Source organism: Lissotriton vulgaris, chromosome 7 (assembly GCF_964263255.1).
Source record: "Lissotriton vulgaris chromosome 7, aLisVul1.2, whole genome shotgun sequence".
In the NCBI taxonomy this organism is placed as follows: domain Eukaryota; kingdom Metazoa; phylum Chordata; class Amphibia; order Caudata; family Salamandridae; genus Lissotriton; species Lissotriton vulgaris.
In genome coordinates this window covers 279948746-279976316 of record NC_141695.1, presented here as the reverse complement: position 1 = coordinate 279976316, position 27571 = coordinate 279948746, and the positions used below count along the sequence as shown (strand labels likewise).

Here is a 27571-nt window from a genome sequence, read left to right as displayed (position 1 = left end):
ACTGGCCCTTAGTGATGAGCAACCTTTGCTTGAGCGACCTTTACTTCAGATAATACATCCCCGGACTTAAGATATCAGATAATACCAGACGTGCAGGTCGCCCTGACACTGAAGGTTTCTCTACTAGACCGAAAGTCAGCTTCCTCCAGTTACACGTCAATTGCACGTCATGACCAAGTTGCGCACACAAGTAGGGCAAAGGTTCCAGCTGGCCATGCAACCCCCTTCATGTATCCACCCACCTGTGACTCACCTATGACTCCTCAAGAGTACGCCTACATGAACGCCCTCATGCACGCCCACATGCTCTTATCTCTCTCTTTCTCTTGCTCTGCCTGGAGCGCTCCTCCCTATGTACAAGATTGAATCTATAAAAATTGTATTCTGTGAATAAAGTTCAGAAGACCCTTCCTGAACCTTAGTGGTGATGGAACCCGATTCTCCCTTAACTCGAGTTACTGAAATAAAGCCCTTTTGAATCGGACACCATGGACTCTGCCTCTCATTATATGAATGACCCTTTGTTTAAGCATAGAAATTATGACGGGTAATACTTTATTTACCACACTGTGTGAAGGGGAATGCTACACAGCAGAGACTACCCAAGAATATAGCTTTCTTCCTCTGTGATAACAACAATGTGAGCCCAGAATATGATGCGTTAGGAACAATGAACTATATCCGATGTGGAACTTATATAACCACCATTAGCAGTCCCACCATTAACAGCAGCACATAGCAGTGGGTCAAGTACCGTGATAGCGACTGGTCGTTTAACGCAAATACTATAAGTGGAAGAACGATTCAAACATCAACCATTCATTCTCAGATTATAGTCACCCCTGCCCTTTTGGGGCAAGCCGCTACACATAATCCCTAAGACACACCGAGGGTCCCCACTGTTCATAAGAGGTAGGTCGGGCCACAGCTGTAGGTTGAATCCGACGGATGATCAAACACCTTCGCCGCGGTCAGCCCTCTCCAAACAGCCATCTTGTCTCTGCATTGGACTGGGAGAGGAATGACTCTGTGTTCCGGAGGATTGCCAACTTTCCAGCCAGTCCCAGGTTTCCTCCTGAGTCTTGAAAAACCATGACGACCCATCTGCCTGCACTCGCAGCTTGGCCGGAAAGAGAATTGGGGACTTAAGATTGTGACCGCGGAGCGCCTGCTTTACTTCCAGAAAGAATCTGCACTTCTGTTGTACCTTCTACGTGAAGTCAGGAAAGAATGTAATGGTTGAGTTCTCAAAATTGAGTGGTCGGGCGGCCTTTGCAGTTTGGAGGATGATATCTCTGTCCCGGAAATTGAATATCCTCGCCAGTATGGGACGTGGTGGAGCGCCTGAACTCTGTGAGCATGCTCCACTGAAAAGTATTGTGAGAGGGTCCGAGATTGTAGTTGGTTTTAATTAAGTCCTCAACAAAAATGGTCAGTGGCTCTCCCCTCTGCCCTTTTGAGAACCCCTAAAATTCACACATTATTTCTACATGTGCACCCTTCATAATCCTCCAGCTTAGCTTCAAGGTCCGATGTTTAGGCCTGTAGTCATTTGACCATTATCTCAAGTGTTTTCATTGAGTTTAGGAGAGTTGAGACTGAATCTTCGGTCGCCTTGAATCTTTCTTGCATATTGCGGAGGTCGGCACGTATAAGAGTGACTTTAGTCGACACTGTGGCTCCTATGTCATATACCAGCATCGGGGTCCCCTTGTTGGTTTGCTGCTTTGCTATCCGGCACATCACTCTAAGCCTGATGTATACGTAACATCAGGCTTAGAGTGAGCAAATTTTGCCAACTTCATCAGGTGGGTCTGCCTGGAACTCTTAGAGGGGGCCATTGCTTTGGGGCCAGATGTCGGGTTAAGACCCCAGATACAAAGGGTAGCATAGGCACAGATGGAGGGGGTAGATTAGACCAATAACACAGATAAAACTATGAATGCACCGTGCTCCACCACCACACACCAGGAGTGCTCCACTGCAGCAGGGGCCTCAGAGATCTGTGTCCAGCAATAGTGATATGGCTCCCCACTTGCAGACCATGATGGACACGATTTGAGCCTCTCATCTTCAGTTACTTGTGCGCGGTCTTGCAGTGCTATTGTGGTCTTGATAGAGCAGCCCTCAGGCAGCACCACGACCAACATTGTGCTTACTGACCTCTGGGAGATATCGGGGTCACGAAGGCATCAGTCCCTCAGCATGTATCCACCTTGTATTCTTTCCAATGAGACCACAAGCGGGCCTGCCGTCTACCATGAGAGAGGGCGCAATGAGGAGCTGCAAAACTGGGCTGTTGAGTGGAAGAATCAGTCCCTCCTCTATATATTTATACTCACGGGTCACGGACCAACCCCCTAAATGTGGATGCAGCAGCAAAACTATGTAGAGGCCGGGTGGCACTCTTCATTCCATCCAACTTTTATTTCTTGAAAACAATCAACTTTGGTATTCAGTGCACACATAGGGCTACATGTAGGTAATTCCCATTTACAGACTCTTAAATACCGAATTTTACCGAATCGATATTTAAGAGTCTGTAAATGGGAATGGGGCAGATTTAGGTAATTCCGAATTTAGGAATACCGAATCTGTAAGATTCGGTATTTACCGATTCGGTAAATACTGATTCGGTATTGCCCATTGATTCCTATGGGCCTTGACGCCCATAGGAATAAATGGGAAATACCGATTTGGTATTTACCGAATCGGTAAATACCGAATCCTGCAAGGGTGCAGGGGGTGTCACTTTGACACCCTCTAGCACCCCAAGTACAGGCTTGTGTGACATGTGGCACACATACATGCCCTAAGGGCATGTCTGTGTGTCACATGGCACAGGTGCGCATGCACAGATGTGCATGCACACCTGAATTCGGTATTTTACCACACAATAGGATTGTGTGGTAAAATACCGACTCTTAAGGGCCTGTGGCACTCTTAGGAGTGTTAGCTACATATGAATTTACCGATTCGGTAAACATACCGATTTGGTATTTTACCGATTCGGTATATTTACCGAATCGGTAAAATTACCGATTCGGTAGGCCCCCTACATCTGAAAAGCCTAATACGTGTCGGAAACAGCCGAAATCGGCCGTTTCCGACCGGTATTAGGGCTCCTACATCTGGCCCCATGGTCTCTGAGTCTCTGATATGGTTCTGCGTTATGGCGAAGACCATACTTCTGGCTCTGCCTTCTCCATTTTGGCTACTAGCCACCAAAGTGTCAATTCGAGGTTCCCCTACACACATTCCTGGCGACTGTGATTGCTCTGCTAGCCTGGTGGTGTTTTTTCAGATGACTGCAGGGTAGTAGTCTCGCCTCTCTGCCTTAGGAGTGATGGCAATTTCATCTTCCTCCTGGTTGTCTTCCCCAGCCGGGTACTTCACTCGTTTGAACCAGGACACATTGCAGGCCACTGTTGCGTCCCCCGCCGCACAGTGACCATAGTTCCATGGATGTCTGTCACCTTCTAGATCTCCCTCTTTAATGATGTGTGGAGCTTCCATCCTGGATGGCTGTCTCACATTAAGACTAAATCCCCCACTGACAACCCAGGGGCCCATTATTGGTGGGGTAGGCTGGCCTTGTTGTTTGTACTTTTCCTTTTGTCTGAGTGGCCTGTACATCCAGAACTGTGGGCTGCCACAGAAGCTCAGATGGAATACAGTCTGAAGTGGCTCTTCACATCAGGAGATCCATTGGCACCCAGTTTGTCATGCTGTGGGGAGTTTGACAACATGCTCATGGGGTCATGGGAACCTATGAAGGCAACAGTCCATGTACTCCCTGTGTTCTATGCCTATTCTGAGCACCCTGTTCAATGTGCGCATAAAGCGCCCCACCTCTCCATTTGGTTGGGGCCATTGAGGGTCCATTATCCAATGGTTGATGTTTAGCAAATGCATATGTTTCTTAAATTCTTTCCTCAAGCACGGGGTCCATTGTCTGCCTTCACCTAGTCTTGGAATCCCAGTATGACAAGCACTTTCCATGTGGTGGACTACATGACTTCAACCACTGGGTACCTGGTGTGGCTGCCCACAGTTATTGTGGTGAGCCTTCGATCCGGGAAGCTCCCAAAGTGCATGCTAACTTGGGACCATGGCCGCAGACATTGTTCTGCTGTGACGACTCGTGCAGGGGACAGGTCTCCACTTGTGATCACACATGAATGACAACCCCACACTTTTTTGCCAGAAAACCACACCTTGTTTTACAACCTTGCTTTAGTCTTTACCATTCCTTGGTGGGCCTGATGAGCCAACTCAGCAATACTGGCCTGGAGGATCTACGGTATCATGGGTTGCCCTTCCCTGAGAAGCAGACCTTCACTGTTGGTGCTCAGTTAATCTCTGACGCACTAGATTTGGCTCATCATTCTTTGTGCCATCTCGTCTAGAGATTTGCAGTAATCCAGGAAGTTGCACCATTGCTTTCTCATGAGTGTTTCATAAGTCTTTATTTTGATTATCAAATCATAAAATACAGAAAGTATCAAAGACAGGATAAGAAAATTGGTCAAAACCATCATAACAATCATCATTTAAAAAGTATTAAACAGTATAATAAAGACTTTATAAATATAATACCACATAAAACATTTTCCATAATAAAATACGTTTGGGTTCCTAGTTCGAATAACCAATGCCCACCCAAGGTATTTTGCAACACCAACCGCTACCAGCTCAGAAGTGTTGGTACGAAATATCCTCATGGCTTCGGTGCTCCCTTTAATTTCTAGCCTACAGCAAATAGGCCTGATCCATTTCATTCTTGGGGCATGATATGCAGGGCAGGCAAAAAGAAAATGGCCCACACTCTCCGGATGGTCTAAACAAAAAGGGCAGGTATCGTTTGAATTGGCAGACCACTTTTTGGTAAAAGAGTTAATAGGTAGTGACCCAACTCGGAACTGGTGATATAATTTCCGGTCGAGAGTCTTAGTAATCACATCCCAGTAGATCTCTAGGGAGCGGGTCACTTTATGAGCCAGGAAAAGACCTGTTAGGCTAGTGGCATCAGACTGTACAACAGCTTAATGCTTAACTGAAGCCCAATACAGATCTTTGAAATCCTGTTTAGAGAGGAACGTAGAACTCCCCGGGGAGGCCCATAGCTGGTTTAGACCCATCTCTTCCAGAACCAGTTTCACTTCCCTTAACCATGTAATTTTTGAAGCGCCCCATAATGATTTTACCTCGGGTAGTTCGTTGGCAAAGAGGCTGAGTTCTGGAGAAGTCCAGAGCCGTCGCCACAATGCCACCAAACGATATTGGGCCAGCTCATTAATGGGTTTACAGCCCAAATCTAACAACAGAGGTTTGATAGGTGTAGATTGAGGAAGACCTACCAAATTCTGCAAGAATTTGTTTTGGGTTTTAACCAGGGAGGTTAGATCTTTGAAACCCCAAAGGTCGGCACCATACAGAGTGGCTGCATTTATTTTTGCTTCATAGATCTTAAGTACTGGAGCAATACGTTTGGTCACGGACTTCTTATGCTCCTGGATTAAACAACCCGTGAGGCATGCAAATTTAAGATATAATGCCTCAACCTGGGGTTTCCAGCAAAGGCGATAGTCTAAAGTCACGCCCAAATAAGTCATTACCTCCACTTGTTCGATACAGGCACCATTTAAACTAACCGAGCTTTTAATGGGGCGGTTTTTACTAAACACCATAAATTTAGTCTTACCAACATTAATTGGCAGATCGTTTACCCTGCAAAACTCATCAAACCTGTTGAGTGCTGTTTGCAGCCCCCCTCAAGTTTTTGAGAGAAGCAAAGTATCGTCCGCGAAAATCAACATCAGGTACTTTGTCCCACCCAGAGAATGGGCATCAGTCGAGGTGTTAGCAAAATACTTAACTACCTGATTGATAAACAAAAGGAAGAGGGTGGGGGCCAGCACACACCCCTGACGGACGCCGCGTGCTACTGGAAAGCTATCCGTCACCTGCCCTTGTTTTCCCCATCTCACCCTGGCAAAGTTATCCTCGTGTAGCCTAACCACCATGTCCAGGAGATCTGGCGGCAGGCCCATGGATCTAAGAACATCCTACATTTTCTCCCTTGGCACAAGGTCGAAAGCCGACTTGAGGTCCACAAAGACGGCATAGATTGCTCCTCCTCCCAACAGAACAACCTTCCAGTACAATATGGTTAGTCTAAAAACCTGGTCTATTGTACTGGTGCCTGATCTAAATCCGGCTTGCATTGGGGAGAGAATGTTATCCTGCTCCATCCACCCCTGGATTCTTGCGAGGACCATCCTAGCAGCTATTTTTTGGATTGAATCAATTAAACTTATCGGGCGGTAATTTCCCGGGGCCGATCGGTCCCCTTTTTTAAAAATTGGTAACATTTCCGCCCCTTTTCAAGAGTCCGGGATCCTTGCCCCTTTAGCGGTGGCATTAACGAGCATGGTTATATAGGGAACCCAAATATGTAAATTAATTTTAAAAAGGTCTGCCGGTATTGCATCCATCCCTGGGGTTTTCCCTGATTGTACTACAATGAGGGCCTGCTCTGTATCGGAGATGGTAAAAACAAGCGTGAGGCTAGAGCTGGAAGGCGAGAATACTCCCTTCACCGGCTCTGTATGGTATATTTAAAGCCCTAAACTGGGATGAGTAGAAAGCCACCCATTCATCAGGAGACACATAATTGACTGGAATTTGGGAGTCTGGATTCATACCCCACTTTACCATTTCCCAAAACTTGATTTGGTTGGATGATTGACATGCCAGGAGGAGCTCGGACCAGTGATGCTCATCCTACTCTTTCTTCGCGGCCCATTGAGCTCTTTTATATGTTTGCCGCGCCATTTTAATGTCACCAGTGACTCGAGATTTTATCGCTCTGATCAAACTACAATGCGCTACCCTGCAACTCTTATTATACCATTTATTTTGAGTGCCTAGTGCCTTTTCTTTCCTTAGATTTGGCAGTTGCATAAGAAGGGTTTTAAGTTTTGAGAACCACTGGTCATGCAGGTCACAATGCTGAGGGGTAGCCCCCAAGGGGGATGGGAGAGCTTTCATGGCCTTCAATGTTGCCAAGACTTCCTTCTCTATGTCATTTATTAAGGTAGGATCTTCGACTACCCTGGACCATCTAACCCTTCTTCTGTCATTGGTCAAAATAGCCTCTGACGTTAGACAAGGGGTTTTAGGGGGCACGCCCCGATCGCCTGGGAGCTTCAAGCCTAACGAAAGGGGGTTGTGATCGCTCTCTAGGCGAACTAAAACCTCCATGTCAATCACCAGAGACCAAGATTCTATTTTGACTAAAATATAATCTATTCGACTCTTGCTGACCCCGTTATTGAAGGTGGGATGCCCTGCCTTGTCGGAGGTTGTGTGCCCATTAACTGCTCGCAGACCCCATTCCAAACACAGCCCTAGCCAGAGGAGTGCCGCTTCAGTAGCCTTTACACCCTTGTTTAAAAATAAAGGCGGGATATCCCAAACAGCGTCTTCCTCTGCCCCCAGATCCTTACCCACACTAAGCAAGGGTTCAAACGAGCAATTTAGATCCCCGGCTACGAGGATAAGTTTATCTCTACCTATTGCCTCGAGAAGCAAATCTAGATCGTCCATGATGGCCGGCCTGTGACCTCCTGGACGTCCTCGGGCATAAATATTTATGACTACAATATCCTGTTTGTTGGCCCTACTAAGCTTTATTCCTAGTAGGTCAGGGTTGGCCACTGAAATTTCTGAAGGTCTATACCTAGTGGACTGCCTCATCCAAACCACTAAACCTCCTGAGGCTCTGCCCTTAGGACCCTGGATAGCTGGCTTGAAAAAGTTAAGATACCCTGCCCGATATATGGGGTCAGGGGCCCAGCTCTCCTGAAGGATGACAATATCAAAGGTGTTTATAAAAACTGCCCAATCCTCTGAATCAATTCGACCCTTTAATCCCGCTATATTCCAGGAAACGACCTTGAGCGACCCAACCTGACTAAAAGATGTGTTCGGCTTTAATACACACAAATACTCCTCCATTGTTACATCCATTCTGGAAAGGGAGCTAGGTGTCTGATTAAGAGCTATAGGACTTGAAATACCACTCTCTTTCCCTTTGAAGCCCTCATTAAAACACTGTTCTAAGTTGTATACCACCAAGTTGGTACCTTCGGCTTCTCTACAAATGCTTTCTAACCCTTTGTCTGATTCCAGTCAGTCAATACCCTCTAGGCCAGACAGAGATTCGAACCGGTTTGACAGACAGGGGTAGAAAGGGGAGTGGGGTATCCTCTCTACCAAGTTCCTCCCTACAGATCTATGCATTGGGAAACTATTGAAGCGAGGTGCACTATATCTTTTGGGATAAAAGTAATTCAAGCCCAAGGATTGCACATCCCCCATCCTCCTAAACCTGGCCTCCCTGCGAATATATTCTACCACCAGGGGTCCCGAAAGTTTATAAGAATGCAGTCGTCTTCTAAATCCTTCGTACAATAACCCACCCAATCAACTCTACGAACAGTCAAAATCTTAGTTGAAGAGGAGGGTGGGAGGGGACGATTTTTATTTAACCAAAAGGCGACCTTATTCATAAGATCGCCATGGGACTCAGAATGACCATCCCTTAGGGGTGCAACACCTGTAAGAACAATAGTATTGGGCATAGCATCAATTGGTAGGTCCGCTGGCGGGGGTCCCCTTTTAATAACTTGCCTTGGAAGTTGTGTAGTATTAGGCTTAACACGCCCAGCAGCAGCACTAGAGCTCCCTGAAGGCTGGGACGGAGGTTTAGGCTCGCCCTTCCTGGAGGTCTCGATGACTCCAGGAAGAGGAGGAGCTTGGCTGTGGCAGGCCATTCGATTTGGAGATAGCCTTCTTATGTAATGGAGCATGGGCTACGGTGGTCGAGGATGAATTGGGGGCACTATTTGATTTTAAATTACTGCCATTGGGTCCCAAACCGTTAGAATTAATGTGAGACTGCCTGACGGATGGGGGAGCCTAAGCGATTATAGGATTGTTTCCCTGGGACTTGGTGTACTACGGTACTACGTGGTCGTTCACCAATTTTTTAAGTAAACAGGAATTGGCAGTTGCAAGATTCTCAAGGCCATCTAATTTTAGATTCATCAGTCTAGTTCTTTCTAACACCGGCAACAGGAGGGTCTTAAATAAGACTTCCATTTTTGCCAGTATATCGGTATCACTACTGCTCGGGCTTATTGGGCAAAGACACGGAACCCCAGATGGAGCTATGGGGGAAGTGACCTGACCACTAGGAAGCAGGGGGTACTGTGAGCCACAGGTTGAATCGTGGTTATTAGCGAGCTGAGATGGGCAAGCTGTTTTTGGTATTTTTGACACACCCCCTCTCTGCCGTCCCTTGTTTCGCCTCCTCTTACCGGGGAGATTACTCTTCGGGGAGTCCCCTTCAGTGGACGAGGCTAGCAGTGAAGGGCTTCCTGACAGCACACTACCTTCCACCCTACTCCCAATTGTATCGACGTTATTAGAGTCGTTACTACAATGCAACAAAGAAGTACTTTCAGCTTCGCTGTGAACATCCACTAGGAAAGGAACCATGTTAGAACTTGGAGAAAGTGATGATGGGGGTAACAGGCTAATTACAGAAGCAATAGACCCAGAGAGAAACGTTTCCCACTAATGAGGTGTAGTGATAGCCTTTTCTCTACAAAGTCTATCTCCTTCTCCAAAATTCCCGTAGCCTTAATAATAAAAGCATCCAATGGACCAGAAACCGCCCCCTTAGAAGTCTGCAGGGTAACAGAGCGGTCCTTACCCGAGCGTAAGGGCATACTTAGGGCAGGTCAGGCTATACAAACAGTGAATTACACAGCACATATAGCAGAGGTAATAATTGGTTGAGTGAACCGACAACCCACTGTACCTAGTGAAAAGGAAGGAAAGTCCAATGTCCGAGGTCCTGAGGGACTGGCCCAACCCAACCACAACCCACCACAGACGGCCACAGACGGTCCCGCCCTTGTCCCGGGCTTCTCCCGGGACGCTCCCGCGCCGCTGGGAGCTGAACTTGCTAAATAAGAAATAGAGACAGGCGGGGGGCGGGGCAAGCAGGGAGAGTGGCCCAGGTGGAACAGGTTTGGGCACACAGGGACTCCTGGGAGATGGAGTCCCTGTTAGAACGCTCGCAGCCCTGCCTCCACACCGCACTCCCCGGGACCTCCTTTGCTGCACAGTCCCACTCCTTCCGTCAGCTCCCGCCGATGACAGGCGCTGCGGGACCCGCGCAGCGGGTCTGGCAAGCTGGACTTCTCAGGGGCTGAAAGGCAGCAAGTTCAGCAGCAACACTCCTGTGGCACAGCAATAAGGAAAGCACAGAGTCCCGCAAAGAGCAGCCAGAAGCCCGTTTTTACTCCGTGGGTGGGGGAGCAGGGCAAGCAGGGAGAGCGGCCCAGGTGGAACAGGTTTGGGCACACAGGGGCTCCTGGGAGATGGAGTCCCTGTTAGAACGCTTGCAGCCCTGCCTCCAAACCGCACTCCCCGAGACCTCCTTTGCTGCACAGTCCCACTCCTTCCGTCAGCTCCCGCCGATGACAGGCGCTGCGGGAGCCGCGCAGCGGGTCTGGCAAGCTGGACTTCTCAGGGGCAGAAAGGCAGCAAGTTCAGCAGCAACACTCCCGTGGCACAGCAATAAGGAAAGCACAGAGTCCCGCAAAGAGCAGCCAGAAGCCCGTTTTTACTCCGTGGGCGGGGGGGTCGGGGCAAGCAGGAAAAGCGGCCCAGGTGGAACAGGTTTGGGCACACAGGGACTCCTGGGAGATGGAGTCCCTGTTAAAAAGCTCGCAGCCCTGCCTCCACACCGCACTCCCCGGGACCTCCTTTGCTGCACAGTCCCACTCCGTCCGTCAGCTCCCGCCGATGACAGGCGCTGCGGGACCCGCGCAGCGGGTCCGGGGGGCTGGACTTCTTAGGGGCAGAAAGGCAGCAAGTTCAGCAGCAACACTCCCGTGGCACAGCAATAAGGAAAGCACAGTGTTTCTTTGGTCTTTGAGAGGCTTGTGTCAGCAAGGGCTGCCTCTATTATTTCTGCGTTGGACATTGCTCTAGGACATGTATCATGCACCACCATCCTCACTAATTATTCTGCCCCTTCATCCTCCTCAGCTGTTTCCAGTCCACACTTTCCTTGCAGATGACGGGAACAGATAGTCAGCTGGGTTGTTGACCCCGGGATGGTAAAGAATTACAAACTGATAAGGCTTCAGCTGCACTTCCCACCGTTGATATGAGATGCAGTACTAGGGCGACTAGTGGCTTGTGATCAGTCATGATCCAAAACTATTGCCCACAGAGTTATGAGTGGAAGTAGCGGCAGGCCCACCTGATGGTAAGTGCCTAGCGCTTGATCTTTGCATATATGCTCTAAGTGTTCAACAATGCTCTATTGGTGTATGCGATAGGGAGACTGGACCCTTTACTCCTCCCCCGTAGTAGCCCAGCCCCACTGGGCTTGCAATGACCACCAGCTCTGTGTGGCACTTTGGATCAAAGTAGACCATAGTGGCATCTCCCAGTAGCACTCCTTTTACTTGGTGGTAAGCCACATCAGCTCCCATGGAGTATCAGCTCTTGTCAGTGTCCTCAATGGCTTGCATATTTGGGGTGAACCCCCTACAATAAGTGGCCATGCCTAAAAAGCTCTACATCTCAGTTGCATTAGAAGGGGCGGATGCTGATTTATTCATATCCATTATTTTCGGTTCAACAAGCAGCCCTTTCCTTGAGGAGATGTAGTTGAAGAACTCAATCTAATTTGTGTAGAATTAACACATTTGGCAATGCAGCATCAAACCACAATCTTCCAGCCATTGAATATTGGCTCGGAGCCTCATGTAGTACTCCTTGAGGATATCAGAGAGTATCAGTATATTGTCGCTAATGTTCAAGACACCCACCAGTCTAGAGACTGTTTCATAGATGGTGTTTTGAAACACCTGTGCTACGAATGAGATCCGAAGTCCAGCCTCCGATACCGTCAGAGACCAATGTGGGTTGAAAAAGCTTTGATGTGCCAACTGGCTGGTTCTTGCTCTAGCTGATGATAGCCAGTGTTTAAGTCTCACTTGGAGAACTATTGGGCTCCATTCACAATGTCATCCACTGTGGGGGTTATGTGTTGCTCCCTTCAAGTGGCTTGATTTGAGAGCCCCATGTCTACACACAGTCAGATTGTGACTGGCTGTTGGAGTCTTGGTGCAATCCCACGGGGTGAGACCCACAATGTTGGGCTAGTGACCTTCTCAACCAATCCTTGTTTTTTCAGGTTTCACTACTCCTTTTCCACAAGTATCTGCAGGTGGAAAGGGACCCTCCAGTACCAAAGTGTTGTTGGTCTCATCAATGTGTAGTTGAACCTTAGTGCCCTTCAGTCATCCAAGCCCTTCAAACAGCTGAAGGAACTCCAGCGTGATGTTGGCAGATGTGACTTGTGGGTCTGTCGAGGAAAGAATACTTGCCTAACAGCTTGCCGGTGCCTCCTTCTGTGGTGTGGAATTGTACCTGCGCTGTTCTTTAATTGCTTGCCACTGTGATTTTCATCAACCCTCCTAAGGGCAATGGCTGGGCATTCGCTTCACTACAGCAAACTGGTGAAATGGTTCATGCATAACCATCCAGAGCAGATACAGCCTCGGGAAGAAGAGGTGTTCTGTACTTTGTGCTCAATGCTACAGTAGCCCCGACCATCTCCCTGCTCCCGTTCCCGGCGAAGGTCATCGAGAAAGTCGTCAACATACAACTGGCCCACCTCCTCGAGGATAACGACATCCTAGACCCATCCCAGTCCAGATTCAGGTGGAACCACAGCACCGAGACAGCCCTCATCGCCCCCACAGACGACATTATACGCCAACTGGACAACGGCGAAACAGCTGCCCTCATCCTCCTGGACCTGTCAGCCGCCTTCGACGCGGTCTGCCACCGCAAACTAAAGACCCACCTTCAAGAAGCAGGAATCCAAGAAAAGGCCCTCGACTGGACCACATCCTTCCTCGCCGACAGGACCAAGAGCTTCCGATCCGAAGCCACCGACATCATCTGCGGCGTACCCCAGGGCTCATACCGCAGCCCGACGCTGTTCGACATCTACATGGCCCCCCTCGCACAAGTGGCCCGCCAGCACGACCTCAACATCATCTCCTACGCCGACGACACCCACCTCATCCTCCCCCTCACCAAGGACCCGCACACCGCCAAAACCAACCTTCATGATGGAATGAAAGCCATCACCGACTGGATGAGGAACAGCTGCCTGAAGCTGAACTCGGACAAAACGGAGGTCCTCATCCTCGGACCCACCCCCTCAGCATGGGACGACTCGTGGTGGCCGAACACGCTGGGTACAGCACCGACACCCACCGACCATGCACGCAACCTAGGATTCGTCCTCAACTCCTCCCTCTCCATGGTGAAGTAGGTCAACGAAGTCGCCTCCTCCTGCTACAACACGCTCTGCATGCTCCGCAGTATCTACAAGTGGATCCCAGCCGAAACCAGAAGGACTGTAACACAGGCCCTCGTCAGCAGCAGGCTGGACTACGGCAACGCACTCTATGCAGGTATCCCAGCCAAACACCTGCACTGACTACCGCGCGTACAAAACGCCTCGACCGACTGATCCTCAATGTCCCCTGCCGCAGCCACATCACCCCCCACCTGAGAGACCTACATTGGCTCCCCGTCGAAAAGAGGATTACATTCAAGCTCCTCACCTACGCAAACAAAGCACTCCACAACGCCGGACCAGCCTACCTGAACAGCATACTCAGCTTCTACGACCCCACCCGCCAACTCCTCTCCGCCAGCCACACCCTCGCCTCTGTCCCCCGCATCCAACGATCGACCTTCGGCAGCAGATTCTTCTCCTACCTCGCCGCAAAGACCAGGAACACCCTCCCCACTCACCTTCGGCTGACCCAAGACCTACTCACCTTCAGAAGACTCCTCAAGACCTGGCTCTTCGAGCAGTAGCAGCCCACCTACCCCCACTCCACCCAGCGCCTTGAAACCCTCACGGGTAAGTAGTGCGCTTTACAAATGCAGTGATTGATTGTATGGTAGCTTCACCCCAATGGGTGTTTCTGGGTCGGGCAGGTCATCTCTGCAAAGCATCTACTTGCTCCTCCTTGACTTTGTGAGTCATGCCCACCTGGGCTGTCCCTTGTACCTCCATATCATTGGCCCATCTGTCTGCCAATTCGTGCGACCCAGTCAACACCAGTATGGTGTCCAAGGTGATTCCAGGTTCACACAGGATTTGGGCGCTTCAGACTTCAGCCTGTGAATCTCAAGAGTGTGTGTCAATCAGGTTCATCTTTCTTCCCAACTCGTCACACCATTGGGTGGATCAGCAAGCCTCACTGATACCACCCTACAGTGACGAGTTGGGAAAGGGTGGCAGCAGTAGACGAAGAAGTTAGTGACGTACGTTGCTGGAAGCAATGGAGAGCAAAGGATCGATGCTTGCTGAATGAGATACGTGGTGAGAGACAAGCAATGCTACTGCATTTTCAGCTCAGGTCCGTGCAGCGAATTTGTCTCCGGTCCTCTGTGAAACGTGAACAGTCTCCAAAAACTGAGGTTTTTAGTCATCCTTGGTGTTTGGAGTTGTGATTATTTTGCCTGCAGCTAAAGGTGGCTTGTGGGGACGAGGGTGACTCTTGGTGAGAACAGAACAGAGTTGAAAGTGGGAAAATTCTTCTGAATTGCTACTAGTTATTTATGTTTTTTAGGCAGCAGCACAACGTGGAATACAGAATTGCTTCTGTATCACTATCTAATTTTTCATGTGCACCACAGCAGTTTAGCGTACATGTCTTGAAAAGTGCATTGCTTTTTAGTATGTGACCTTTGCTTCCCAAGGGTATGAATTAGGAATAAAGAAATGGTGAGCAGTATTCTATATTTACCGCATGTTCCGAACCATTCACATTCTAATTCAACACTGACTGACTTTATTTGTTTACGTTTTCGTCTTGAAAGCTGAAAATATGAGGCCGATCTGAAGGACCTTTAGTTTTATGGAATGTGCTGCCAGTAGCAGTTACCTAGAAAAACATTTTTAGGTCTGGATTAGAAATATAAAAGTCTGTTAAATACTGAATTATCTCAGTCCTCACAAACCTTTATTTCCAAACGTTGGGCATTATCCTCTTAAATATTTTATTTAAGAGACTATCAGGCACATGCATCAAGCGATTAAGAAATTGCAAAATGTTCGAAATGGTGCAGTGAGCAAGGGACTCATGTCTGAGTATACCCTTGGCCAGGGACAGACTAATTTGCATGTAGCCTGGTTCTGAGCTGGGATGGTGCAGTGAGCTAAAAAACGGTGATGGATCAAGCCCTGATCTTTGGACTGAGTAGGAGTGTTCTGCTTAATTCAGATACTCTGTCCATCACCACCCCCTTTTCTGAATCGTTTTGTCCACCATAAGCGTGGAAGGGTTTACTCAGATGTGAGTCCCTTGCTCACTGCACCATCAGGATTCAAGCAAGCCGGGCCGAAGACGGCTGAAATGCCAGAAACCGGTCCCCAGAAGCTTGTTTCCTTCCCAGTATAAGAATTGGCTTGGTAGTTTGGTGTGCCCTGTTCCCATGATGCACTGGGCCAGGGACAGACTAATTTGCATGTAGCCAGGTTCTGAGCTGGGATGGTGCAGTGAGCTAAAAAACGGTGAGGGATCAAGCCCTGATCTTTGGACTGGGTAGGAGTGTTCTGCTTAATTCAGATACTCTGTCCATCACCACCCCCTTTTCTGAATCGTTTCTTCCACCATAAGCGTGGAAGGGTATACTCAGATGTAAGTCCCTTGCTCACTGCACCATCAGGATTCAAGCAAGCCGGGCCGAAGACGGCTGAAATGCCAGAAACCGGTCCCCGGAAGCTTGTTTCCTTCCCAGTATAAGAATTGGCTTGGTAGTTTGGTCTGCCCTGTTCCCATGATGCACTGGGCCAGGGACAGACTAATTTGCATGTAGCCAGGTCCTGAGCTGGGATGGTGCAGTGAGCTAAAAAACGGTGATGGATCAAGCCCTGATCTTTGGACTGGGTAGGAGTGTTCTGCTTAATTCAGATACTCTGTCCATCACCACCCCCTTTTCTGAATGGCCCAATATTACCTCAGCAGGTCCGGGAGGGCTATGCCCCCGTCGTGCCAGTTTTTGGTCACTTTTTGCATCACAATTCTGGGGGCTTTACAGTCCCACAGCAGCGTGGTTATCTCGCTCTCAATAGCCCTAAAGTACGAGTCTGGGACACTGTGAGGACAGTTTTGTAGGACATATAGAAAACATGGAAGGGCCAGCATCTTGAAAAGTGCCTCCCTCCCAACCAGTGTTAAGGGCAGGGTCCTCCAATGTTTCACATCTGCCCGCAGCCTGGCCAGAGGTGGGGCTAAATTTGAATCATAGAAACAGACTGGGTCTGAGGAAATAAAAATCCCCCAAGTATCGAAATCCTTCCATAACAACCGTTCTCACGCACCGTGGCAGGATGGGCGCACGTCTCCTTTCAGCATGAACAGGACTGATTTGTGCCAGTTAATCGTGTATCCCAAATATTTACTGAAATTTGTGAATATATCCAAGTTCACACTGATAGATCTATAGGGGGATGCCAAATAAAGCAGGATGTCATCCACATAGAGGGATATGCGATCTTCCACTTCAGTTGCCCAGCGCATGCCAAGAACCATCACATCCCTCCTGATCCAGGCCGCAAGTGGCTCTAGTACCAGGGTGAAGATCAGTAGGGACGGCGGGCATCCCTGTCTCGTGCCCCTACGGAGTTCAAACGTATGGGATGTGAAGCCAATAATCCTTACCTGGCCCAGTACTCCAGTGTAGAGGAGACTCACCCAGGCCACATATTTGGGGCCCAACCCCACCCTCTATAGCACCTCAAATAAGTATGGCCATTATATGGAGTCAAACACCATAGAGGCGTCGAGGGACAGTATGGCTGCGTCTTCTTCAATATATTGACTTCAGGCCATCAGATTGTGTACTCTATGGAGGTTGAGGGTTGTGTTGTGCCCTGGCATAAAACCTGATTGGTCAGACTGGAACAGTGAGGAGATTACTGTTGCTAATCTATTCGCCAGAACCTTTGTCTCTACATTTATCAACAAAATCGGCCTATAAGAGCCACAGACGTTCATCGGTTTACCCTGTTTATAAATAACTACGATAGTAGCTAGTCGCTGATCTAGTGGTGGCCGACCCTCCTATAAGCTTTCCTCATACATGGCTTTCAAATGTGGCACAGTCAGAGAGGTCGTAGTCTTCAGAAACTCTACCGGGACGCCATTAGGCCCCATCTCTTTTCCAGATCTGAGTAGTGGTGCGCAGACATCTCCGTTCTGCCCACGGAATGTGCAGAGATTTGCCCCTTCCGCCTTTCGCAAAGAAGGCGGAGAAACGGGGCAAATCTCCGCTCACTCAGGGGCGGAACGGAAGTTGGCCGCCCGCCTCTTGCCCGCAATATTAAACAACATTAAAGCCTAAAATAGGATTTAAGTAACACTTAACATATAGGGGGGTCATCTTTCTTGTCTATCTAGCCTTCTTCTTGAAAATGCGCAGGCGCGGGAGCCTGCGCATGTGCATTCCTGGTGAGGAATGCACATGCACAGGCTCCCGCGCATGCAGAGTTCCAAGAAGAAGGCTAGATGGACAAGGAAGATGACCCCGCAATAAGGTACGTTTTTAAAATCTTATTTTAGGCTTTAATGTTGTTTAATATTGCGGGCGGGTGGCAGGCGGGGGGTGGGTGTCGCAATACTTAAATATGCAGGTTCAATCTCCGTGCCTCTCCGAGCAAGTCTCTTACGCGACTTCCGCCCACCCCTAGATTTGAGTTGTCCTAGGGCTTTACCTATTTCTTCCATTGAGAGGTCTGCCTCATAATTTCCCTATCCACCTCTGAAATGCATGGGACATCACTGTCTTTAAAGAGCAGGCGGGAGTCTTCTGCCGTATAGTGGGTAGAGGGTGAGCATACCCTCTCAAAGTGAGCAGAGAATTGTTCAGCCATGTCCTTCGGGTGAGCTACTATGTCTCCCTCCAGCGTTGTCAGCTTATGAACCCACCAAGAGCCCTGCTCCCGCCTCTCCAGCCACGCCAATGTCCTGCCCGTCCTGTCCTTGAGCTCATAGAGTCTGTGCTGAATTGCGCGGTGCTTGGCTACCATCTGTTCTCTAGTCTTAATCTGAAATTTGTCCTGTTTCAGGAGAAGCCTATGACTGGTGTCAGGCAAGGGCTCTCTCTCTAGTTCAAGGAGGTCAGATTCCACTTTGGTCAGGAGCTCCGGTTTTTTGGCGATATATCCAAACTTCAACGACCGGGCCATCCCCTTAAGTACCACCTTGAATGCCTCCCAGATTGTGCACATGGAATCAACAGGGCCCACGTTCTCAACAAAGTAGTTCTCTGTTTGTGTACGGAGTTCGTCTCTAATGTCTGGGATGTGTAAGAGCCATGGCTTAATCACTATCGTGGCTGGTGGTTGGCGTTCCCATTGTGTGTATTCTGTTCAGACCAGAGAGTGATCCGATATCCCTCTAGGTAAGACTCTGTATTGGGCAAAGTTGCCAATGGAGGACAAATGTGTGAAGAAGTAATCAATACGTGACAAACTACGGTGGAAAAAGGTAAACAGTGTGTCGGTGGGATGGAGTATCTGGCCCACGTCTGCCAGACCCAGTGCCTGCGCAAAACCAAAGAGGAGGTCGCTAGATTTGTCTTGTGGCCTTGGTGACTGCCGATAGACAGTATAGTCTAGTATCATAATCAGTACACCCTCCCGAAGTCCAGTCAGCTTGTTGCCCAGGTCTTCCAGTGCCGTCTTGCCCAGAGCGGGCGGCAGATAGACTGAAAGTATATTGATGTCTTTCCCTTCCCATTGGGCCTCAACCTCTGTAAATTGGCCTGCAGTGTCCGCCCATGGGTTGTGTACAATAAGGGGTGTGGTATTTTTCACCAGCGTAGCTGTACCCCTTGAACCCGTAGTGTAGTCTGCGTGTGCTAAACGTTTATACCCCCATCTAGTGAGGGCTTTGGATTTCTGGCCTACCAAATGGGTCTCTTGCAGTAAGACCACATCCGGCGAGTGCCTCTTCAGGTATTGTTGCACTATTCCCCTCCTAATTCTATCCCCCAACCCATTCACATTCCAGGACATTACTGTCAGATATCGCTCACTGTCCTTCCCCATAGTAACCTGCCACCCTACGTCCCAATACACAGATCATGGCAATGTAGGAGAAAGCATAAACCCACTCATTTAGCAATTGTCGTCCAATAGTCAATATGTTCTTCGTGCTCTTTGAATGCTATAAGTCTAAAGACATACTATTAAGCGTTCCTTCATATAGTACTCTTCCTAATGTCGGTGAAACAATCATCACAGCAATAAACCAAGCAACCTCTAAACAACCTCCCTGTCCCCCCTCCCCTTGCTCCTCCCCCCACCCTGCCCCCCTGCCAGTGGATTCAAAACTACCCACCCTCAAACTTGGCAGAGTGCTTCTCTCCCCCCCCTACAATGTTGAAAGTACACAGGGTAAAGCAGCCCCTCTTCCCATTGAATCAAGTCAAAAGAACTGGAATTGTAGCCTTCCACTATGAGTCAGATGTGTCTCTCCCAAATCACTGCTAGATAATCACATAGTACGTGACACATCGGTAGAGACCCTTACATTAACAGATCATACAATAACGAGTATCATCCCCTGCCCCACTTCCCCAAATGCACTACTTGCGCTTTTGCTCGTGTCCCAGCTTGAGCGCTCCATTCCCGACGCCTTTGTCCATTAGTCCTGTTCTTCAAGCTGGCTAGGAACATCTGCTGGGCTTCCTTGGACAGTCTTCACTGGAGCTCCATGTCGTTGGCCCGGTTTACTCTGCCGACCTCTCTTCTGGCTCCCTACCATAGTCCAGCCATCCATCCATTTCCAGACTGCCTCCGGGGAGTCAAAAAACCATGACTTGCCATCGGATTCAACTCTCAGGCGTGCAGGAAACAGCATCGCATATCTGAGCTCCCTGTCTCTGAGTTCCTTTTTTACTGCCTGGAAGCTGCGCCTTTGGGCCTGCCCCTTGGCCCTGAAATCCAGAAGGAAGGCCCTCTCGTAGTTACCATTTTCAGAGGGGGTTTGGAGCAAGCTGTCTGTAAGATAATGTCTCTGTCGCGGTAGTTGAAAACTCGTGCAATAATAGGTCTTGTGGCACTCCAGGCCGTAGCTTACCTCCTGGTACTCTTTGGGCCCTTTCAATCGAATAGTAGCTGGATAGAGTCTTGGGTTTAAGGTGTTTTGTAATGAGGTCCTCCACATATAGATCCGCCGCCGGCCCCTCTGTTCTCTCCGGAACCCCCAAAAGGCTAATGTTATTATGGTGGGCCCTGCCTTCGTAGTCATCGAGTTGTTGCCACATTCTTTCCTGCTTTGTTTGCAGTTCACGCATCTTTGTTTTCAGCTCTGAGGTGTCCGTCTGTAGGGCATTAGTGACTATTTTTAGCTCCTGGACTCTCTCATCCATCTTTTGGAAGTCGGCCTGAATGAGCGACACCTCAACATTAACCGAGTCCACCGATGTCGGCACTCCACTGATAGCCGCCATAACATCGTGAAGGGTGGGCTCCGAGTCCTCCACCGATGTCGCTGCATCTCCCTCCTTCCCCGATTTAGGGGAGCTGCTTGTGTCTCCTGCCTTGGACCACGCAAATGTTGCCAATTGTTTTTGGGGGGTTACCCCTGGGACCTCTCCCTCCCGTCGCCATTGCAGTGCTCCGTCAGCCAGCACACTTGACAGGGGAAGGGGGGCAGTCACGGTATCTCTATCCCAGAGTTGCCTTTGCAATATATCTCAGCCGGTTGATTCGGCACAACTTCCTTCACCGTGTCCAATTTCCAATAATATGGTAAGTGTGACGAGTTATTCAGATACCCCCAACCTCTGGACCTTCTCCGTAGATAGCGTTGTGGTCCCACAGAGTGAGTTGCGCTGTCTGTGCCAACACTCCATCAGCTCAGGCAATAGGGCCTTCCAAGAACACGCAAATCCACTTCACCGCTGGTCACGCAACAGCCTTCGCCACGCGCCTTTTATGTCACTCCACACCAGACTGGATGTAAGGAGGTCTCCCAAAAGTCCAAAGGGTCTCCACCTATATGTGGTGCCAAGGACCACCACTGAACAGCACTCCAATTTCACCTCTAACCCCCGATGCTCAGGGGAAGACAACGGCGAGGAAATGGGGAAGGAGCATTCAAGGAGCGCTCATTGCGCCAGAGGCTGTGCGGATTCCAGCCACCTCCCAGCTCAATCCACAAGTCAGGGACCACTGCACAAACAGGCCCCAAGCCGGGGCCTCAATTTTCGTGTTGTGGTCTGGGTCTCCGAACGTGGGCAATCTGCAGCACTGTCTATATTCCGCCCGACCCAGCCGCAGCAGGCACATACAGGTGTGGTCCTCCCCCACCGCTCGCCGCCACTGACCCAGTGCCGGTGTGTAAGAAGTGCTGTATTAGGGCCAAGTGTTGTCTGCAGAAGGCAAAAAGATAGCAGGTTCTAGACTACAAACTATACGTGATCAGCCTCAGCCAAGACAGTAAAAGACATGCAGAAATTTCTAGGCCTTTGTAAATTTGTACGTCCGTGGGTATTTGATTATGCTTGAAAAAGAGGGGGGACCGGGAGCCGACATTTAAGCAGGTAGAAGGTAGCCTGATGTGGGGCCCTAGTAGTCCTGTACTGGGCGGTTGGAGACCCGCAGTACAAGAGCTACAGCCCGACGGGGATGTAAGAGAGCACAGTGTTGCTCCACTCGGCTGGGTCGCGGCAACTTGCTTGTTTTGCTACCCTCGCTCTGATTCAACCGCCCAGGACAGGACAACTAGCGCCCGCATCAGGCTACCTTCTAAATAAATTGGAGCCTGTTATTAGTTGTGCACTACACTTTCACATAGGCCCTGAAGAAGTGCCACACGATTCCTTAGGAACAACTAGGCACCTCAGTGACTGCTGTTAGGAACATCACATTCCCACAGGGCGTCCATTCCATTTTATTTAGGCAGGATCTACCTAAATCATTAAAGTTCTTTGAGAATAGGACTGACCCTGACTTATTTTAGGTCTCACTTCACGTGCACAAAACCTCCACTTTCTCCTTACCCACACGCACCCTACAGCTTCTTCTAAAATGATCTCAGGGAAAGAACCCCATTTACGGAGAACCCGTCGGGCATTGCAGCGCCGGCCCGACGAGGGGTAAGGCCCAGTGATGAAGCAAGACACCTCTTGGGGTGTGTGAGGGCAACATGAAATAAGACCTGTCCTTTCCCCTCCACCTTCCACCCTCACTTTAGGACCTGCATTCTCCTTGTTGACATATTTGATTACGCTACCATCATACAACCACTAATATATGCAATGAAGCAAGCTAAAACTGACAACACAGGCATACATTGGAGTGATGACAGTGTAAGTGCATTTCAGACATTAAAAGATGCAATTGATTCAGCCCTAGTGCTAGCAAATCCAGACTATACAAAGAGATGTTCTCTGTTTTCTGCTGCCACACAGGATTCCATGATAACAGTCCTTACTCAAAAATACCCAATGGGTCACAAACCCATCGCCTATTCTAGTGGACTATTAGATCCAGTAATGAAAGGTCACTTTCTTTGTGTGTGAGCGTTTGCAGCAGCAGCTTTTGCAGTTGAAAAGAGTAGTACTATTACAGCAGGATGCGCTATAACATGTATGTTGAGCACTCTCCATTTGCTGTGCTGCAGAAAAGCAAAAGTACACTAGGCACTCAAAGGGCAACAGGTTATGAAGTAATACTGTCAAACCCTTCTATCTGCATTGAGCGAATTCACTCAGTCAGCCCTGTAACTTTTTTAGTGCATCCACTAGAGCCTATTGATCATGACTGTAGTGCAACATTGGAGGAGAACGATCACCTGGCACATGAAGACCCCTTGTCTGATGGCTGACAACTGTTTATTGATGGTTCCTCATAGATAGAGCAGAAGACAAGTATTAGACATACAGGTGCAGCTGTGTTGAGGCTATTGGTACACCTACTGAATGTACCTTGCACACATTGCACCTCTTACCCTTGCCATCCCAAGACTCAGCCCAAGTGGCTGAATTAGAAGCATTGATAACAGCCCTACAGGCTTGTCAGGGTCAGCCAGTAACAATATACACTGATTCAGCATATGTAGCTTCCACAGTTCACTCAGGGCTGAAGAGATGGGAAAGGCGAGGATTTCTTAAATCTAATTGGACACCAGTAGCGCACCAACATCTTTGAGCTGGCCTTATTGCTGCATTGCAAATATCATGTCAAGTAGGAGTGGTTAAGCGTTAGGCACATACAAAGGGAACATATTTGGTGTCTAAGGGAAATGAAGCTGATGATACAGCAGCAAAAGAAGCTTGTTTATATGCAGTGAAAACATGCACTGTGCACACTGTAGATGCAGATGATGAGGTTGAGATAAAACACTATGAGAATATTTCTGAAGAGGCATTATTAGACATTCAACATGCAGCGCCACAACATAAGATAGATCTCTGAAAATCAAGGGGGGGGGGGAGAGTGACTGGATTTTCAGATCCTATTTATAGATCAGCAACTTCAGGTAAAGTTATAATGCCTCAGTCATTACTTAAAACAGCCCTTCGACAACTTCATTTACCAACACACAATTCTAAAAGAGTAATGATGGATGAATTAAATAAAAGCTGGTTTATCCCTAATCTAGGACCATTAGTTGATGTATTTCTAGCTTCTTGTCATGCGTGTTATCAGTACTCTAATAAGAGGTCACCAAAAATGACTTCATACTCTATTCCAAGACCAATAGGTCCTTTCATAGAGTTACACATAGATTTTGTAGATATGATACAAAAATCTAATGGATATAGGTATTTGTTAGTAGTGGTATGTCCATTTTCACGTTGGATTGAAGCAGGACCCTGCTCCAGGTGTGATGCTGACCAAGCAGCCAAATTACTGGTGAGAGAGGTCATACCTAGGTGGGGGGTTCCAGCAGCGATACGCAGCGATAATGGAAAACACTTTGCTAACACAGTATTTCTGCAAATGACTACACTATTAGGAGTGGAACACCAGTTTACCTCAGTTTACCACCCAGAGAGTAATGGAATTGTTGAGAGGATGAATGACTTATTGAAACGCAAAGTGTCAAAAATTTGTGAGGCACTGAAAATGAATTGCCTTTACTGCCTTCCCCTTTTCTCTGTATTCATTGAGAAATGCCCCTTCAAAAGATCATCATTTGACCCCTCACCAAGTTGTAACAGGTAGACATTCTAATTTTTCTTTTAAACAAAATCAAATGATTCGTTCTGATACTAAGTCTGCCTCAGAAAGTGTTTGGCAAGAAATGAATGCCTACATGTCTATCTTAACAAAAGCTGTACAGGTTTATTCTAAACAGGTTTAGCTACAACAGGCCAACAGTACTGCACCACCCCTGCCCTTGTCTACAGCCATTGGCATCGGTTCCTGGGTCTTCGTGAGCAACTTTTTGAGAACATGGAAGGATTCCAAGTTTCTAGGCCCCTACCAAGTAACAGAGAGCACGCCAACAGCAGTAAAAGTGGAGGGGATGCGAAATTGAGTGCACGTAACGGACATTATTCTATTTTTGGCATCACTCCCACAAGGAGTTGAGGAGGTAATGGTCCAAGAACAAATTATACAATGAAGAGACAGCTACATTATATTTTTCATAGTATAATAATGAGTTCAGTGCTTATGATTATTACTCTGATAATCTGCTATTGTCTTATGTGTTATGTAGATGCAAAAGATCCCGCCCATAGGGAAGAAGTATTAAGCTTTCATAGAGCTGTTTTCAATGAAAAAGATATACATCCTTTGCATGATTCTCTACTTGATAATTTGTGGTACAAAAGCATGCATGATATAGGTACCAATACACAAAATGATAGTTGTTATGTGTGTTCTCTTATTCCCCATGCCATAGAAACACCACCTTTAGTGAATCCTAAAGAAGTGCCTGTTAGTATGACAAAGTGTTTATTGCATATTTTATTGTATGGGTTAAAAGCACAGTTACAGCCAACGCATGCTAGCCCTATGACAGCCAGAGTTAATACAACCAGACTTGATACACCCCCTGAAATTTTGCAAATTTTGACAGATAAAACAGAGATAATGAAAGAGATATCCAGAATGTAAGGATCAGGGCAGAAATATAGTCATGTAAATTGGGAGGAAGCCGTATTGGAACGAGGTGTTCTAGGGAGATCTAATCCACCATCCACCTGTAATAATTATTCTGCCAAACCACTGCCGCCAGATTTCGCAGCCAGGCCAATATTAAGTATTGAAGCATAAGTATTTGCCACTAATAAAAGGTTTACTGGAGCTAGGTTTTCCTGTAGAGCCATATCTTTATAGAACGGCACAGAAACAAAAAATCATTTGAGATTTGGTGATATAAAAACATCATGTCAGCAAGTATGGGAGGAAAACATCCAGAGATATACATGGACTGGAACTAAAATTCATCCTAAGCTGGCTGTGAAACTAATTTGATTTTCTCTTTGCTTTCAGGGAAATGGGATTGTTAAAGTGGGACCGAATCTCAATTGCAGTTCAACTATTTGCAATGCCGATATTCAGGGCGGTACCTCCAGCCTTATGGATTTTTACTGGCAGTGTGGAGCTCAAATATACACTCAATTACCCAACAACTGGAGCGGAATCTGCTCTCTAGTGACTTTGCATACTCCATCTACGGTAATCACTGCAAAAGAAATCAAAGATTTGCATTTGCATTCTAAGAGTAAAGCATCAACTTTGCTTCATCATCACAGAAGAAAAAGGATGGCTGAGTACTTTGAAACTTCAGTGTGGCAGGATGTGCCCAAAGAGTAAAGGTTGTTCAATGATGCCCAAACATTTTTTGGAAGTCTGATACCTATGTTTCAAACAAAAGCAACTGCTCACTGGGTTCAGATCAACCGCTGGGAGCTGATGACAGCCATAAATGCTACTGAAGATGGCTTCAATGCAATTAAAGAAGAGCTGCGTTCAATCAGACTTATGGTGATGGAAAACAAATATGTTTTGGACTTAATGACAGCAATCGAAGGAGGAGTATGTAAAAAACGTAATTCAATATGCTGTACTTTCATACCGGCGAATGATGAAAATGAAGGAAATCTAACTCAGGCCATATTGACTATGTATAATTTGCATACACAGATGAAGAAATAGGGGGGTGCTCCAGATGAGTAGTTCAATGGCTGGTTTGATTTGGTGCCGTCCTGGATGTCGGGGTTGTCTAAGGCCTTGTTGCCTCTAATAGTTCTGTTGCTATTGATGTGCCTTGTATTTCCAGTTATCTTAGCATGTTGCAAGAGGGTTACAGCTAAAGTGGGAGGAATGTTCCCTATAAGGAGAAATAAAGAGATGCAAAATATAGAACTGAAAGAAATGCAGAGGGGTAGTGCGGAAGTAGTCAAAGAATTGACTAGAGAGGGGAATGAAAGGAATCAAACCCCTAATTTAGATTTAAGACCTAATTATTCAGTTTTATCTGTCATGTGCCCACGCACTGTGAAATATTAAGTAAAGACAGAAAAACAGTATAATGCTGTTTAAACGTGCATGTTAAAGTTGCACAATTGTATCTGGAAATAACCTACAGCCTGCTTTCAAAAAAAGGTCTCAATGTGGTTTGGTTTAAGTGTTTTTTCCTCCTCATTGTATTCGAGCTGAGAATGTCCTGCCTAGGACATTTAACAGGAAATTCAGAGCAGCAAGAATGTTTTCCATTGTAGACTGTTAGTTTAGCATGAGAAGTCACAAACAACAGGAAAGAGCTGTTCTTTAAATAAATGTATGTAATCTGGGTGGGACATAAGGGAAACGCAGGAAGCTTTTTCTATTGTGAACATTGTATTAAATATGGATCCAGGCCAAAATTAGTATTATAAGAAATAGACTTGAAGTGTATGGTAGTTGAGACTGACTTATGCTTCGCTCATAGCACATCACTCTCCCAGCTGAATCAGCCTGGTATGTACAATAAAGCTTTTTGCACTCCTGTTTGTTGATGTGATTAAATGATGTGCACTGCTTAAAGGATGTTTCTTCCCGACATTAACGTTAAAATGCAAACTCTGTCTGATATGTGCAGCTTGCACATGAAATGTTTGCATTAATCCATGTTACAGATAGGAGGAAATTACTTTGAACGTCTGTTTTTTAGGACATTGCTAAACCCAACTCAGCCTGATCTCATTATGCTTGTTTGGCACATGTGTGTTTTTGCTTTGTGTAGCCATTGCAAGATAGTTTTTTTAGTGACACTTCTTCCCTGGAGCCTAGGTCTGAGAGCTCATCATGGAGAAGGAGCATCACAGTGAGAGAAGCGTGAGGATATAGGTAAAGAGTGGGAGAAGTGGAAAGAGAGTCTGATGGAGGCATAAGGCAGATGCCTTGACATACAACCAAGTGTACAGCAAAAAA

At 47.5% G+C, this 27571-nt stretch overlaps 1 pseudogene; it reads left to right on the top strand.

Annotated features, from left to right (window-relative positions):
- The first annotated feature begins 3984 nt into the window (after positions 1 to 3984).
- On the top strand, positions 3985 to 26668 carry LOC147701394 (syncytin-2-like; annotated as a pseudogene).
- The last annotated feature ends 903 nt before the right edge of the window (positions 26669 to 27571 follow it).